Here is an 18,840-nt window from a genome sequence, read left to right as displayed (position 1 = left end):
TGATTACAAGCACTGGTGGTTATATTTTATCTATTTTGTGGAAATGAGTTAGCACGTGTAGAAAATGCTCCGAAAGGGGCTGAAATGAAGCCATTAAGACCAAAATGTACTTTAAAAAAATCAAATCCAAACGTGATTTATTTCCTGATCTTGGTGATAGTTATATGGGTGTGTTCACTTTGTAAATATTCATCAAACTCTTGTGTACTTTTCTGTATGCCTGTTATACTCCAATTAAAAAGTTTACTTGAACGAAAAAATCCCATCACAGCCCTGCTGCTTTTTGCAATGCACGGTAGTAGCCACCGTGTTTGGTTCCCCAAAACATTTCCTCCCTACTCCCACCTCTGGATCTGGCCAATCACGGCAGCTCATTTCCTGCGCTCCAGATTGGTAGGTATCAGCCAATCAGTGTCCTTCCCTGGGTGCCTTTGCGTGAAAGGAGGAGAGAATCTAGGTGGTGTAGTTGGTGTTGGTGTGTTAATCCCTGAACAATACTGTGACAGGGAAGGACAGTGGTTGAGGTGTTTCTCCCAGCTGGTAAAGAGAAGCCACAAGCTTTGCAGAGGTTGACCTGTCATCTCTAAGTTGGATTTCTGAGTTCCTTGATACGTGAGTCAGCTGCGGCAGTTAAACAAGGTGAATGCCTTTTTTTCCCCTCTGGATTAAATGACAGCTAAATTGAATTACCCTAAACCAGTGTTTTTCAAAGAGTGCATCAGCGTCACCTGAAACTTATTACAAATGCACACCCTTGAGCCACACCCAGACTTACTGGACCCACTGTGATGGGTCCGGGCGGGGCCCCAGCAGTTTGTGTTGCCGTAGGCCCTCCAAGGGATTCCAATGTGCTCAAGTCTAAGAGCCACTGCCCTAAGCTTGCAACAGACATCGTCTCATATCTCTATACCACACATAATATCTCTACCATAAATTCACCTGTTGAGAAGTCTCTCTTTTTTTGTTGTTGTTGAGTTCTAACCATGTATGCAGAATCCTAGGGGGAGAAAAACATACAAGAAGCCAAGGGAGCTTCTCCTTACTTTCAGGTGCCAGTAAAAGTAACAATAGGAGATTTAGTTAGTAGGTAAAACATTGTAAGACAAGAATTCATCATGCTTTTAATTGTAAGACTATAATTAATTCCTGATTAATTACCAAGTAAATGATGCAGAGGAAGAGGGAGATAACCTTTGTGGTTAAACAGGACTGTAGAATCCTTTGTCCCTGGCCTCAGGCTTGAAAGCTGGAGAAGCTTCCTCAGGGTTTATGCACCTCTTCCCCAGTTTGTCATAGTGTGAACAAGTAATTAATATATGTGGATTCTTTAATAACTTGCCAGTGCCTATTTACTAATATTTCTATAGAATATGTATGTTCACAGAGGGAGTGCTTATAATATTGGGTCTAAATTATGGCTGATGCTGTCTTTTTTTTTTTTTTTCAATCTGAGACTTTAAAAAGTGAAAATCAGGGAGGGACATTGGGGTGGGGTAGGGAGTTGGGGAGGGATAACATGGGGAGAAATGCCAGATATAGGTGATGGGGATGGAGGCAGCAAACCACATTGCCATATATGTACCTATGCAACAATCCTGCATGTTCTTTACATGTACCCCAGAACCTAAAATGCAATTAAAAAAAAATATATATATATGTGTGTGTGTGTGTGTGTGTGAGAATCAAGAAAAAAGAAAAAGACTGGCATGGTGGCTCACACCTGTAATCCCAGCACTTTGGGAGGCCGAGGTGGACAGATCACCTGAGGCCAGGAGTTCGAGACCAGCCTGGCCAACATGGTGAAACCCCATTTCTACTAAAAATACAGAAATCACAGGGCATGATGGTGCACGCCTGTAAACCCAACTACGCAGCAGGCGGAGGCACGAGAATCACTTGAACCTGGGAGGTGGAGGTTACAGTGGACCAAAGAGACCATCAAATTATGGTGGTCTATGCCATATCCTTCTATATTTTATAAAATTGACCAAGTTTCCTTTCCAGTTCAAAGCCCTTTATTTAATATTGAGCATTAACATTGCATCCTAACCCCTGGGCTATGTGCATCTCCAAATGTTTATTTGGTGAGGTTAATAATTATACTTTGTACAGGCAGCAACTTGGATAAGACCATTACAGCTCCTATGTGCCTGGGTTCTTATAACTATTACTATTATTAGGATGAACCACATGGCCCAGAAATTTGAAACACTCAGTTTGATTTGTAATCCCTTGTTGCAACTAGGGAGTGTTGAAGAGTAATTAAGAGATAGTTTATCCAGCTTTCTTGCTGAAATAGTATTTTTCGAAACATACCAAATTGTTTTACTATAGTTAAAAAAAAAAAAAACAAAACATAACCTAAAATTTAGCACCTTAACCTTTTCTTTTTTTTTTTTTTGAGACTGAGTTTCGCTCTTGTTGTCTAGGCTGGAGTGCAGTGGCGCAATCTCAGCTCACGGGAGCCTTCACCTCCCAGGTTCAAGCGATTCTCCTCTTTCAGCCTCCTGAGTAGCTGGAATTACAGGCATGCACCATCATGTCTGGCTCATTTTGTATTTTTAGTGGAGACGGAGTTTCTCCATGTTGGTCAGGCTGGTCTCAAACTCCCAACCTCAGGTGACCTGCCCACCTCAGTCTCCCAAAATGCTGGGATTACAGGCATGAGTCACTGCACCTGGCCACCTTACCCATTTTCAAGTGTGCAGCTTAGTAATATTAAGTATATTCACATCGCCGAGAAACAGATCTCTAGAACTTTTTCTTCCTGTGAATGTGAAACTGTCCCTCTTGTACAGCTACTTCCTTTTTCCATCCCCTTGAAATATCTTTGTAGGGCTTCTGTGGACAATGTTTGCAGAGTTCAATCCTTTTCCTCGAAGAGGTCTCTGAAAGCACAAGAAGAAAATAGTAAAGCCAAAAAGAATTGGTGTCTGTGTTTTCCTATGAGGCATTTTACCCTATCCTGCTGTCAAAATTACTGGCTGTCAGCTCCCTGAGTAGTGTCAGGCCTTTAACAGATGACTCTGGCCCTGAGTGGTGCCAAGGAGTCAGAATGTATCTTAGTCTGTTTTGTGCTGTATACCAGACACTGGATAATTTATAAAGAGAAGAAATGTGTTTCTCACAGTTCTGGAGGCTGAGAAGTCCAAGGTCGAGTGACCGGCATCTACAGGGCCTTCTGCATCACAGCACATCAGAGGGCATCACATGTTGAGAGAGAGCAGGGACATCAAACTGGCTTTTATTATAAGCCCCCTCTTTCGATAACAAGCCACTCCTCTGATGGCAGCATTCATCTATCCATGAGGGCAGAATTCTCATGGCCTAATCACATCTTATTTTTTTTCTTTGAGCCAAAGTCTAACTCTGTTGCCCAGGCTGGAGAGCAGTGGCATGATCTCGGCTCAGTGCAACATCCGCCACCCAGGTTCCAGCAATTCTGCTGCCTCAGCCTCCCAAGTAGCTGGGATTACAGGCGTGCAGCACTGTACCTAGCTAATTTATGTATTTTTAGTGTTTCACCATGTTGGTCAGGCTGGTCTCAAACTCCTGACCTCAAGTGATCCACTCACCTCAGCCTCCCAAAGTGCTGGGATTACAGGCATGAGCTACCGCGCCTGGCCTCTAATCACTGCTGAAATGTCCCACCGCTCAAGGCTGTTGCATTGGGGATTAAGTTTCCAACACATGAACTTTGGGGGACACATTCAAGCCATAGCAGCATGCCTTTTGCTTGTTTGTGTGTTTTGGGAGGACTTGTAGAAATGAGTTCTAGGAGATTAAAAGGCCATACAGCTGTCAGCTCCTCCCCCACCCCCAATACCAGCATCCTCCTGAGCACAGCGCAGATAATGATCACATGGCCTACACTTAACTACCTCCAATGATGGGCCTATCACTGCACCTGAGGCCAATGTTCCCTCATCATCTTCCCTTTATGATTACTACAGGTCGTGAGAAAACTTCACTAAACTGGTCTCTTAGGTACTTGAAAACATTTAGAGTTACCTGTCTGGTCTGATTCCATGTCTTTTCTGCTTCAAGCTGCTTTCATTCTTCTTCTTTTAAGAGACAGGGCCTCTGTTGCCCAGGCTGCAATGCAGTGATAGGATTGTGGCTCACTGCAGTCTTGAACTCCTGGGCTCAAGCGATCCTCCCACCTCAGTCTCCAGAGTAAATGGGACTATAGCTGTGCACCACCAAGCCTAGCTAATTTTTTTACTTTTTCTGTACAGATGGGGTCTTCCTATGTTGCTCAGGCTGATCTCAAACTCCTGGACTCAAACAGCTTGCTGTAAGACAGACCCTGAAAGCCAGGAAATCTACTAGGGAGATACCTTTGTTTTCTTTATTTTTTCAAGATCTCTTTGATGTCATCCTTCCTCCCATTCGAACCCACCCCTGCCTTTGCGGGCAAGCATGTCATCCAATAATGTTCAGAGTACACTGTACCCCGACCTTGGTGGTGATGTAATCCCTCATCTCTAGCTAGGGCTCTGGGAATTGCCTCTTGCCAGATATGGTGTCCAGAGAAAGATCCAATAGCAGGTTCATAATATAACTTTCAACTAAAGTGTAGCATGGTCAAAGAGAATCAAAGTGGACAGATCATAATAAAGGTCACCCACTCAATCTGACTGGAAAGAAGTATATGAAATTAGATAAATGATATAACATAAAACCAGGCTGGGCTTGGTGGCTCATGCCTGTGATCCCAGCACTTTGGGAGGTTAAGGTGGGCATATCAATTGAGGCCAGGAGTTCGAGACCAGCCTGGCAAACACAGTGAAACCCTGTCTACTAAAAATACAAAAAAAAAATTAGCCTGGCATGGTGGCACACACCTGTAATCCCAGCTGCTCAGGAGGCTGAGGTAGGGAAATCGCTTAAACCCAGGAGGCAGAGGTTGCAGTGAGTGGAGATGGTGCCACTGCACTTCAGCCTTGGTGACAGAGCAAGACTCTGCCTCAAAAAAAGAAAAAAAAAGAAACTTTAAAAATAAAATAAAAATACAAGCAAGTGGTATTTCATTATGAAACTGCTAATGAATTAAGAAAATGTAGGCTGGGTGCTGTGGCTCACGCCTGTAATCCCAGCACTTTGGGAGGCCGAGGCGGGTGGATCACAAGGTCAAGAGATCGAGACCATCCTGGTCAACATGGTGAAACTCTGTCTCTACTAAAAAAAATACAAAAATTAGCTGGGCATGGTGGCACGCGCCTGTAGTCCCAGCTACTCGGGAGGCTGAGGCAGGAGAATTGCTTGAACCCAGGAGGCGGAGGTTGCGGTGAGCTGAGATTGCGCCATTGCACTCCAGCCTGGGTAACAAGAGCGAAACTCTGTCTAAAAAAAAAAAAAAAAAAAAGAAAATGTAAAGGCAGCTCCAACCCTGAGAAACATGTTGAAAGAATTGAGAAACAAGCGAAAATATTGCAAAACCTTATCAAATTCCACGTATATGCTTCGAAATATATTAAAACTCGATTTTTTGACAAAGAGAAAGAAACAGTGCATGCTATTTCTGCAATGAGCCCTGTGTGATGTGTTTTTGCCACAATTGGTACTGTAACACGTTCTAGACAGATGATTTATCTTCCACTCTTTCAAGAAAGATTTCTGGACATTTCAAAGTGAACTGTGCCTTTGAGTTGAAGATTAACTTGTTTAGAAGACTTTGTGCTGCCAAAAATACCAAAAGATAACAAAAAATAATAAATAAGCAGCTCAAACTTTGCTGATCTTTATGATAAGCTAATTCTCTCCTGGTTGTCTGCCTTTTGAAGCGCCATTAACTCTATCCCTCACAGGCTGCTAGGGCAGTAGCTTTCCAGTTTTTTGACGCTGACATACATAAGAAATACTGCAAATAGAAATCTAGAACAGACATTCGGTATCCATACAACTAAGAAAATGTTGCATTAAATATTTCTTTCTCTTACCACTTGCAATTTACTGATATTTTCTTTCCTTTTTCATTCCATTCCTTTTCTGTCTGAAATGCTGTTCTCTTCCTCTGTTTGTTTTGCTCTATCCTATTATATTTTTTTTTATGTTTAACTTTTATTGATTGATTGATTGATTGAGGCAGGGTCTTACTCTGTTGCCCAGGCTGGAGTTTGCTGGCATGATTTTGGCTCACTGCAGCCCCAAATTCCTGGACTCATGTGATCTTCCCACCTCTGCCTCATTGAGCCACTGGGACCACAGGTGCTTGCTACCACTCCTGGCTTCTTTTTTTTTTTTTTTCTTTTTTGGTGGTGAGGGAGGTCTGGTCTCCATATATTGCCCAGGCTGGGCTCAAGCAATCCTCCTGCTTCGGCCTCCCAAAGTGCTGGGATTACAGGTGGGAGCCACCGTATTTCATTTTTCAATCTCAATTGTGACTCACAAAATAGTTTCAACTTACTAATCAGTCTTAATGAGTAGTTTGAAAAATGTTGCTCTAATCTAAAATGTGGCAAAAGGTGAAAGCTAGAGATGTCCTCTCTTCACCAGCCCAAGAACCTTTGCTAATCTACTTCATATTCAGTTTCTATACTTCTTTTTCATTCATTCATTCATTCCTCATTTCACATATTAGAGGAATACCTGTGAAGCGTCTGCCATGGTCAAGCACTTGGCCAGACAGTGGGAATACGGGGTGAGCAGGAGAAATGTGGTTTCTACTTGTCCAGCGTTTACAGGACTAACCAACTTTTTTAAAGTTACCAAACTTCCCTGTTGGGTGCACAGCAGAGGTCTGTCTTAGGATCATAAGAGACCTAAACACCAAGGGAGGCAGTGGTGGAGTGAGAAAGGAGGCAAATGTGCTTTTTTTTTTTTCTTTTTTGAAACGGAGCTTCGCTCTGTCTACCAGGTGGGAGTGCAGTGGCGCGATCTCAGCTCACTGCAACCTACATTTTGTCCTGAAACTACTCCCTAAATTACACGTCCTCTTGCTTCATCCCTTTATTTCTAAAACTACAGTATCTTTTGTCCCATGGCCCCCCCTTTTTTTCTAACTTGTAATGGAAGAAGAGTATATATATTAAAAAATACAAACATCAAACTTGTACAGTTTGATGAATTTTCATGAAGTGAGCACATCTGTATGTAAATTCTACATCTACACACCGAAACAACATTACAGCATCATGGAAGCCCATCATTCCCAGGAACCCTTTCCCCATCCAAGGGTAACCGCCGTGCTAACTTCTAAAAAAGGGTGCACTTTTACAAGAGAAAATAAGCTTTCCACTAGATAAATCTACAAGCAAGAAGGTATTTCTTTAAAAGCTGTCCAAACAAGGAAGCCATTTTCAACCTGTTCTTAGCTGTTTACTCAAAATATTTCTATCACTCCCATATTGTTTGCCCAGTTGGAGTAAAAGCAGAGTGAAGAATAGGCCAATCAGGAGACTTCTGTCTGGAAGACTCCCCTTTGGAACAAACATTTTGAAATGAAAGGGGAAGTAGAATTAAAACCAAATGTGAACCAACTTATATAATAAGCAACCTGTTTCTGGCTATCTTATGCATCTGATGCATTGATATCTTTTTCTTTTTTCTTTTTATTATTTTTTTGAGATGGGGGTCTCACTGTCACCCATGCTGAAGTGCAGTGGTGTGATCTTGCCTAATTTTTGCATTTTTTTAGTAGAGACAGGGTTTTGCTATGTTAGCCAGGCTGGTCTTGAGCTCCGGACCTGAGGTGATCCACCTGCTTTGGCCTCTCAAAGTGCTGGGATTACAGGTGTGAGCCACTGTACCCAGCCTGATGCACTGATATTTTTTTTTAAAAAACCAGAATCTATTTTTTATATTACTTACAAAATAAAATTTTGGAAAATACAGAAAAGTCAGAACAACCCACAGTCCATTGCCCAGTGACATCATTGTTAATATTACTGTATATTTCCTTTTTGTATTTCTTATTGATTAGATGATTTATTGAATGCATATGCATGGTCCTTGTGACATTATTTGTAATAGTGAAAAAATGGAAACGTTTTAACATCCATAAGTAGGGAATGGTTGGGTTATGGTACAGACATAGCATCATGACATGTTAAAAGGGATCAAGTGGAACTGTGTGCACTGACATGGGAAGATACCCATCACCAATTTGTAAGTAAAAAAGATTCAGAATCACTTGGATATGCAAAGTTTACCTTACAAAAAACAAAAAACAAAAAAAGAAAAAGATTCAGAACAACATTTATAAAATGATCTCATCTATGTTTAAAATACATAGATGAAAAAGGATTTGGACGTTTACTTTTTATCCAAATACGTCTCTTTTGGTCTCACATAGACATGGCTTGTTTTAGTAGTAATTAAGAAACATTTTGTATTTGAGAGCCAATGCATTTTGAGAACAATGGCAAATAACCATTTATTCAATACATATTTATTGGTAAATAATTGTTTGGAAACCAAAACCCAATTGTCTCCTGGAAATCTGTCAGGTATTTAGAATTATCATGATTATAATATTTCCTGTTACATACTAATTTATCATTTTTAATGAGTGATTTTCTTTTGTGAGACATTAAAGGATCACTGAATCAAGCATGACTTACTAAGGTACATCAGAATTTGAACTCAAGATGCAACCAGAATATTCCAAGTGGAAGGTCGTTTATTTCCAATTGCCTTGAAGTTGGTGTCTGTGTTAGAAATATGGCTGTGAAGTATCCTGTTCCTACAATATAAATGATTTCTCCCCTTTTTTATTACCAGAATTTGAAAGAGCCAGCATAAAGGAGTCTTTCTCTATGAAGGCATCTATGTTTCACTCAGACAGAATGAGATGCAGCTTTCTTTTCAAATATATGTCAATACTTATCCACCTTATTGCATTTATCACATGTAATTTTTTTTTATTTTTTAAATTTCTTTGAGACTGAGTCTCACTCTGTCTCCCAAGCTGGAGTTAAGTTGTGCAATCTCGGCTCACTGCCACCTCTGCCTTCTGGATTCAAGCGGTTCTCCTGCCTTAGCTCCCAAGTAGCTGGGATTACAGGGTGCGCCACCATGCCTGGCTAATTTTTTATATTTTTAGTAGAGATGGGGTTTCACCACATTGGCCAGGCTGGTCTCCAGCTCCAGACCTCAAGTGATCCACCTGCCTTGGCCTCCCAAAGTACCGGGATAACAGGAGTGAGCCACTGCACCTGGCCTATCATGTATAATTGTAACTATTTACTGAAGGATCTCTCCCAATAGATTATATACTTCTTAAGAGCAAAGCTAATGCCTTTTATTTTTGGACCCTAGTGCCTAGCATAGTATTCAACACATATGAGTACTATCCCTGAGATACTGCAAGGTTTATATAATGATATGTAAATACCAATGGTAATATCTAAATATCTAGGTAAACAAATACCTTCAAAAGCAAGTCTTTTTCAATGAATATTTTCCATCTGACTGATTTATTTAGCAACTGTAGGTTTTATTTTTCAAAAATGGCCACGATAATATATTTCATTCCACATGCTACTTGTACAATGAGGTGACAACCCTCCCATCAAGTAGTGTGGCTTATATCCCCTCTGCTTATATCTGGGCAGGTCTCTGTAACTGCCTCGACCAACAGCATATAGTTGGAAGTGATGCCATATGACTTCCAAAGATAGGTAATAAAAATGCCATTGAGGCTGGGCGCGGTGGCTCATGCCTATAATCCCAGCACTTTGGGAAGCTGAGGCCGGCGGATCACGAGGTCAGGAGACCAAGACCATCCTGGCCCACATGGTGAAACCCTGTCTCTGCTAAAATACAAAAAAATTAGCCTGGCATCGTGTTGCACATCTGTAGTCCCAGCTACTCAGGAGGCCAAGGCAGGGAAATCGCTCGAACCCAGGCGGGGAGGATGCCGTGAGCCAAGATTGTGCCACTGCACTACAGCCTGGGTGACAGAGCAAGACTCCGTCTCAAAAAAAGAAAAAAATGCCATAGATTCTACCTTATCCTCTTGAGAGACATTCTTGGGATCCACACACTATATAAGAAAGACAAGCTCCAATATGGAAAGGCCACATGCAGGTGTTCCAGCCAACAGCCTCAGATGAAGTCCTAGCCATTCGCCAGCATCAACTACTAGATGTGTGAGGGACTCAGATGGTTGCAGCCCTAGCAGCTGAGTCACCAGCTGACACTGCACATAAAGAAATAGGCTGTCCCTGCAGAGCCCTGCCTAAATTGCAGACACATGTGCAAAATAAATGATGGTTGTTTAAGCCACCAAGTTTAGGTAGCTTGCTATGCAGCAAGAGATAACCAGAACAGGTCACTGTGAGTTCACATGCCAGTGGCAGTGGAGGGAAGGGCTAGGGGCTCAGAGTCATTCATTCTATTTCCTGTTCCTTAATCCTGGTGCAATGAGAAGCAACGTGGTCAGATGGAAGCAGGATTAGAACAAGAAGAAGGACCCCAAATGGACCCTGAAAAATTCATTAGAACCTGCTAATTTAAAACAGAAACATTAAAAATGTATTTGTGATGCACAGAGATTATTTTTTGAGGAGCAGTTTATTTTTGAGGAGGCAGAAAAAATCTTCTAAGTGATTACAGAATGGCTGTGGCAAACACTTCTAATACACACACACACACATACATATATATATATATATATATATATATATATATATATAGAGAGAGAGAGAGAGAGAGAGAGAGAGAGAGAGAGAATCTGTCTCTGTTACCCCAGGCTAGAGTGCAGTGGCATGATCTCAGCTCACTGCAACCACTGCCTCTTGGGTTCAAGCGATTCTCATGCCTCAGCTTCCTGAGTAGCTGGGATTACAGGTGTGTGCCACCACACCTGGCTAATTCTTGTATTTTTAGTAGAGATGGGGTTTCACCATGTTGGCCTGGCTGGTCTCCAGCTCCTGACCTCAAGTGATCCACCTGCCTTGGCCCCCAAAGTACTGGGATTACAGGCATAAGCCACTGTATGCATCCCTAATATGTTATTAATGTGTTTAGAATCAAGTGTGGTGGTTACATGGATGTGCCGTGGAACAAAAGAATCAAGGACGGGAAGTGTAATTATCTAATGCTGGTGATTTGTGAATTTGCGATGAAGGACCAATTATCTGCTGCAGAATGACTTCAAGATTTGCCTAAAGATTTGCCCAAATACATGGTGGCACGTGCCTGTAATCCCAGCTACTTAGGAGGCTGAGACAGGAGAATTGCCTGAACCCAGGAGGCGGAGGTTGCGGTGAGCAGAGATCGCGCCATTGCACTCCAGCCTGGGTAACAAGAGCAAAAACTCCGTCTCAAAAAAAAAAAAAAAAAAGATTTGCCCAAATAATCAGTGTGAACAGAATGTGGTTACCACCCTTATCAATGCTTTTGACACAGCAAGTCATACTGTGATGAAAAATTTATGCAGGAGCAAAATGCACACTGTAAGTGTAGATGAGTTAACTGGCTGGTTCGTGGACGCAGGCTGCTTTCTTTCCTGGAAAATTACTTGTGACAGTTAAATTAACCTTAAGGGACTTGGAGATTGGCAAAGATTTGCATATTTTTTCCCATTCTTTATGAACTGCCAAGTTCTTTTGCGAGTACAACAGTGCACTTTTATATTAACAATGAAATACATTATTTGGGAGGAAACGAAAAATGAGATTGAAGAGACCAACTTTGAGCTATCAACCCTTTCAATCTATGAACACACTGCAGCATATAACCTTGAATAACATTGTCTTGGTTCTTTAATGAAGATTAAATGTAAAGTATTTTTTTATTAAGGAGAAAAGGCTATTAGATGTGAATTCCCCCCTTATTCCCTTTTAAGCCAAACTACCTATTTTTTCTTTAAAAATGACATCGGTCAAGTTCGCAATAGTCTTTGGCTTAGACTAACAAGAGTGCATTCCTTTAGATAGCCAAATGAACAAATGCTAGCATTTCTACCTGCTTTCTGACAGTGGGATAACCCTCCTATATGAAGTTGGAATAAATGGACCTCAAGACAAGCCTTGTCCTATTGCTTGAGTCCTGGAGGGCTAAGATTCATTAAAGAAAATTAGTAAACCCCAAATATTGATAAAGTATATGCAGAAAGATATTCATCACAGTATTGTGATTTTAAAATGTCAAAAAATTAAATATTTCAAAAATATTGGATTATGCATAGCTTATAAATTATTATTATGAAGGACGTTTGGCAACAGGGGAGATCTTTAAGTTGACGGAAAAAGGAATGAAATGTATTAAAACCCTAACAAAGTTTACTTTAGGGTAGCAGAATAAAGGGTGATTTTATTTTCTTTTCTCATTTTTCTCTGTGTTCTGTACAGGTGATTATATTATTATTCAAAATTATTTAAAACAATTACCAGATAATTAAACAATTACTAGGTACTTAATGATGCCTGAATCTAGCAGCAGAGAACAGAGATCATTTTGAGCTATAGGCTGAAAGGAAATGACACATAAATATGGAGAAAGTCTTGATGGGGGGGGTCTTTCCTTCACTGTATCTATGCAGATAGAAGAAGTGGTGTCTGGGTGGACACAGCCCCTCACAAACAAGCTCTACTCCCATTCCTGTTTTTCATAAAAAGACCCTTTGCCTGAATTATCCATCTAACTTCTTCAAATCCTCAACTATTCACCCAGTGTGGAGTTAATAAGAAACATTTGTGTATAAGTAGAAGTGAATAATATTTTACTTTTTAAGTTATAAGATAGCAAGGCTGGGTGTAGTGGCTCACACCTGTAATTTCAGCACTTTGGGAGGCGGGCAGATCACGAGGTCAAGAGATTGAGACCATCCTGGCCAACATCATGAAACCCTGTCTCTACTAAAAATACAAAAATTAGTTGGGTGTGGTGGTACATGCCTATAATCCTAGCTACTTGCGAGGCTGAGGCAGGAGAATCACTTGAACCCAGGAGGCAGAGGTTGCAGTGAACCAAGATCGTGCTACTGCGCTCCAGCCTGGTGACAGAGCGAGACTCCGTCTCAAAAAAAAAAAAAAAAAAAAAAAAAGATAGCAAATTCACATCAGGAATTGCAAACCTGTTTTTGAGAAAACGAGGATCCAGTTTACATGAAGAGTTGTGAGGAATAAATGAAGACGGGTTGCCATCAGAGGTGGGGTAACCCTGGTTTTACGGGGAAAAGCTTAAGACTAGCGAAGGAAGACCAGTAAGAAGGGGAAATAGAATTTGCAAAATAGAAGTAATTGAGCCATAAACTTTACAGAAAAGTGTGGTATAGAACAAAAGTTAGTTTGTGAATAAAAGATTGATTAATCTGGATGGGGGTGCCTAGCAGGAAGGTGTTGGATAAGTTATCTTTATTTTCTAAATCATTCTGGGTTTTCAGAGTGGTCTGGAGTTGCATACCTGCAGCCCTTTTGGCTTGCTCTTCTGCCATAAGCATGTTATTAGGCTATAATTTTTTTTTTTTTTTTTCTGAGACAGAGTCTTGCTGTGTTGCCCAGGCTGGAGTGCAGGTGGCACGATCTCGGCTCACTGCAACCTCCAACTCTCAGGTTCAAGCAATTCTCCTGCCTCAGCCTCCCAAGTAGCTGGGATTACAGGCATGTGCCACCAGGCCTGGCTAATTTTTTTGTATTTTTAGTAGAGACCAGGTTTCACCATGTTGGGCCAGGCTGGTCTCGAACTCCTGGCCTCAGGTGATCTGTCTTCCTCGGCCTCCCCAAGTGCTGGGATTACAGGCATAAGCTACCGAGACCAGGGATTATTAAGCTGTAATTTACGTCTGTACTTGAAACACAAATTCAGATTTTAGAGCGTATCAAAAGTTCTTGTTTTTCTTACCTTGCTTTGACAAGTATAACCCTGGATGATGTTGGCTTTCTTCCTTTTTTTTTTTTTTTTTTTTTTTTGGGATTGAATTTTTCTCTTTTTCCCCAGGCTGGAGTGCAATGGCGCGATCTCGGCTCACCACAACCTCCTCCTCCTGGGCTCAGGCAATTCTCCTGCCTCAGCCTCCTGAGTAGCTGGGACTACAGGCACGCGCCACCATGCCCAGCTAATTTTTTGTATTTTTAGTAGAGACGGGGTTTCACCATGTTGACCAGGATGGTCTCGATCTCTTGACCTCGTGATCCACCCGCCTCGGCCTCCCAAAGTGCTGGAATTACAGGCTTGAGCCACCGAGCCCGGCCGATGTTGGCTTTCTTCTATACACACTTTCATTTAAAAGATTATTCTAGTTACAAGTAACTACTAATAGGTTGATGCCAAATTTATTTAAAATGGTGTCTTTTTATTTATGTATTTTTTTTGAGACAGAGTCTCACTCTGTCGCCAGGCTGGGGTGCAGTGGCTTGATCTCAGCTCACTGCAACCTCCGCCTCCTGGGTTCAAGAGATTCTCCTGCCTCAGCTGTCTGAGTAGCTGGAAGGGACTACAGGCACGCACCACCACACCCAGCTAGTTTTTGCATTTTTAGTAGACATGGGGTTTCACCATTTTTACCAGAATGGACTCGATCTCTTGACCTTGTGATCTGCCCGCCTTGGCCTCCCAAAGTGCTAGGATTACAGGCGTGTGTCACTGTGCCCAGCCTGAAATGGTGTCTGATAATGTTCTTTTTGCCTTCTATCCAGCATACATCCAAATAATTCCATCAAAAGTTTATATTTCTTTCTTAAATATGAAAACCAATATCTTGAAATTCTGGCCGGCATCTTTTGGGCTTATCAGTATCATTATTTGCATATATTTGGAATAAAGACAGGGGGCAAATAACAGCATCTGTGCCTTCATTGAAGCCAATTTTTTTCCCAAAGGTGTCATTAAAAGTATCATTTTATTAACAAATCCATCTTATAGTCCTTATACGTGACTGTAATAGTTCTTTGTTAATATAGTTAGAAGAAATTATTCACATTAAAACAATCAGAAGTGTTATGACTCCTTTAGAATTCATCTAGCAGGTTTCCCAGTGACCAGAAAATTCTCTGCTAAAAAAAAAAAAAATCAGTTGGCTATAATAAATCAGTTATCCATTTCTCATCCCAGAATCATTCCTTTCTGACAAAAAAAGTATAGGAGAGTTGTTTGCAGAACATATCTTACTTGTTAATGCATCTTTACTGCTTCTCTCAGGGCACCATGGCTCATGCCTGTAATCCCAGCACTTTGGGGGGCTGAGGTGGGCAAATCACCTGAGGTCAGGAGTTTCAGACCAGCTTGGCCAACATGGTGAAACCCCGTCTCTACTGAAAATACAAAAATTAGCCGGGCATGGTGGTGGGCACCTGTAATCCCAGTTAATCAGAAGCCTGAGGCAGGAGAATCGCTGGAACCCAGGAGGCTTCCAGATTTTTCCAACAGTGGTTCCCATGATGAGAATTCTGTAGTGTAGGGTTTGCATCAATTATTTCCCTAATAACATCTAGTGAGTACATGTTTGTCATTCAACTGTTATATATGATCCAAATATGAACCCAGGGTGCTTTGGGTATGAGTCATATATGTCAGGTGCTTGATTCACACCTACTTTTCTTTCGACAGTAATCCTTGTTAATGCCCTAATTTTATGATGTAATTTTTTGTGGAATTAATCTTGAACAACTCCAAATTATGTAATTAATTACATTCAGCTTCAATGACAATTACTTTTTAATCTCAGCCTCCCAGCCTGACGTCCCAGCAGAACTCCTGTACGTACAATGGCAGTGACAGGTGGGTGGGAAGAGCTCTCCAACTTGCTGATATGTATGGACTCACTAATTATATAAATTGCATTTATTTTTGCAAAAAAAAAAAAAATCTCAGGGATTAGTAAAGTGTATGTCATTTTCTTGGACGTAAGGGCTTAGAGAAGTTAAGGGACAGAGAGTGAAAGAAATTACCTTTAGCAGCTCCTGATTATTTTTCCCTTAACACTCATTCTCAAGGGGTATAATTGACATAATTAAAAAAAATTCTTGTGGTCACCTAAATTTGGTTTATGCTGGATTTAAAATTAAATAGGTTTCTTTATTATAGAGTTGCTTGTTCTTTGTTCTTTTTTTTTTTTTTTTGAGATGAAGTCTCACTCTGTCACCCAGGCTGGAGTGCAATGGCATGATCTTGGCTCACTGCAACCTCCGCCTCCCGTGTTCAAGTGATTCTCCTGCCTCAACCTTGGGAGTAGCTGGGACTACAGGCGCTTGCCACCACGCCCAGCTAATTTTTTGTATTTTTAGTAGAGACGGGGTTTCACTATGTTGGCCAGGCTGGTTTTGAACTCCTGACCTTGTGATCCACCCACCTTGGCCTCCCAAAGGGCTGGGATTACAGGCATGAGCCACCAAGTCTGGCCTTTTATGTTAATACAATGTTGTGACTTCCCAAGAAGTGGGATATAAAATGTTTCCTAAACTCTTTTGAAAAGAGAACACCCTTTCTTTTTAAACAAATAGCAACTTTATCGAGGTATAATTTATGTGCTGTGAACTTCACTTGTCTTAAAGGTACAATTAAATGATTTTTAGTGTATTTACACTTTTGCAACGAGCACCGAAATCCAAGTTTAAAACATTTTCACCACCTCAAAAAAATTTTGTTTCTATTTGCTATCACTCGCTATTCCCTACTCCAGCCCCAGGAAGCCACTAATCTACTTCTGTCTTTATAGAGTTCTCTTTTCTAGAAATTTTATGTAAATGAACTCATACAATAGGTCTTACTCTGTTACCCAGGCTGGAGTGCAGTGGTACAATCACAGCCCGCTTCAAGTTGGAACTTCTGGGCTCAATCGATCCTCCCGTCTTTTCCTCCCAAGGTGCTGAGATTACAGGCGTGAGCCACTCTGCCCCGACACTTAGCATAATGTTTTTGAGGGTCATCTATTTTCTAGCATGTATCAATACTTAATTGCTTTTTATTGCCAAATAGTATTCCATATAAGTATACTACATTTAGCTTATCCATTCATCAGTTTATGGACATTTGGATGGTTTTCATTTTGTGGTACTGTGAGTAACATTTGAGAACAAGTCTTAGTGTGGACACGCATTTTTATATTTCTCTTAGGTATATACTTTGGAATGGAATTGCAAATCATGTGGTAAACTTATGTTAAACTTTTTTTTTTTTTTTTTTTTTTTTAGAAGGAGTCTAGCTCTGTCTGTCACCCAGGCTGTAGTGCAGTGGCATGATCACTGCTCACTGCAACCTCCGCCACCAGGTTCAAGTCATTTTTCTGCCTCAGCCTCCCAAGTAGCTGGGATTACAGGCAAGCACCACTACGCCCAGCTAATTTTTGTCCTTTTAGTAGAGACAGGGTTTCACCATGTTGGTCAGGCTGATCTTGAACTCCTGACTTCGTGATCCGCCTGCCTCGGTCTCCCAAAGTGCTGGAATTACAGGCATGAGCCACTGCACCCGGCCAACTTATGTTAAACTTTTAAAGAAACTTCCACACTGTTTTACAAAGTGGTTGCACCATTTGCATTTCTACTAACAGTATATGAGAGTCCCAATTTCTCCAGGTCCTTACCACCATTTGTCATTGTCTTGATTCTAACCATCCTAGTGGGTTTGAAGTGGTATCTCATTGTGGTTCTATTTGCATTCCTTGATGACCAACAATAAGCATCTTTTCATGTGTTTATTGACCATTCATATAGCTTCTTTGCCCAAAGGTTTATTAAAATTTTTGCCCATTTTAAAATTGGGTAATTTTCTTATTATTAAGTTGCAAGAGTTCCTTCTATATTCTAGATACAAGGCCTTAATCACATATGATTTGCACATATTTTCTCAGTCTGTGGTTTTTCTCTTCATTTTCTTAATAGTGTCTTGTGAAGCACAAATGTTTTTAGTTTTGACTAAGTCCAATTTATCAATTTTTTATTTTAGTGCTTGTGCATTTTGTTGTATCTACAAAGGTCACAAAGATTTATGCCTATGTTTTCTTTTAAGAGTTTTACAGTTTTAGCTCTTACATTTAGATCTATGATTCATTTGGAGTTAAATTTTGAGTATGATGTGGGAGGCAAAAGTTTAAATATATTTTTTGCATGTGGTTATTGAATTGTCCTAGCACCATTTGTTGAAAAGACTATCCTTTCCCTATTGAATTACCATGGCACCTTTGTTGAAAATCAATTAAGCATAAATTTAAGAGTCTTTAATATGTTAATGTATGTTGTGAATCTCCAACAGGGAGGATATAAAATGTTTCCCAAAATGTTTTTAACAAGGAATCCTACTCCCTCCCCCAACCTTTTTTCTTAAAAAACAAAAAACAAAAAAACACAGACTTTCACTTATTGAGATTCACAGAACAAGCTTTAGGGAAGCTAAATTGTTCTCATGCTTCTCTAAATTATTCAGGGATCTAACTTTTTTGGGGGGGGATGGAGTCTCGCTCTGTCACACAGGCAGTGGCATGATCTTGGCTCACTGCGACCTCCTAATCCCAGGTTCAATCAATTCTCCTGCCTCAGCCTCCTGAGTAGCTGGGATTACAGGCGAGCACCACCACGCCCCGCTAATTTTTGTATTTTTAGTAGAGTCAGGGTTTCACCACATTGGCCAGGATGGTGTCGAATGCCTGACCTCATGATCCACCTGCCTTGGCCTCCCAAAGTGCTGGGATTACAGTCGTGAGCCACCGCGCCTGGCCCTCAGGACTCAAATTTTTACTGCAACTTTGTTTAGACTCTAGGAGGCTAACTGTTGTATTTGAACTGCAAAACCAAAGGCAATTTCTTTTAGTCTGCTTATTGCAAAGATATCTCATTATGCAAAAAATGTATGCAATTTTGGAAAGTTTATGGATGCAAATTTGGAAGTATGAACAATTTTGCAATTGTGTCTTTTACATTTTTAGGGCAAGGCAAAACTTTAGCCATATCTAGGACAGTT

This window comes from Sapajus apella, unplaced genomic scaffold, assembly GCF_009761245.1.
Source record: "Sapajus apella isolate SASKATOON/1434 unplaced genomic scaffold, GSC_monkey_1.0 scaffold3, whole genome shotgun sequence".
In the NCBI taxonomy this organism is placed as follows: Eukaryota; Metazoa; Chordata; class Mammalia; order Primates; family Cebidae; genus Sapajus; species Sapajus apella.
The sequence above is the reverse complement of the archived record's forward strand: the minus strand, read 5'-3'. Positions refer to the sequence as shown.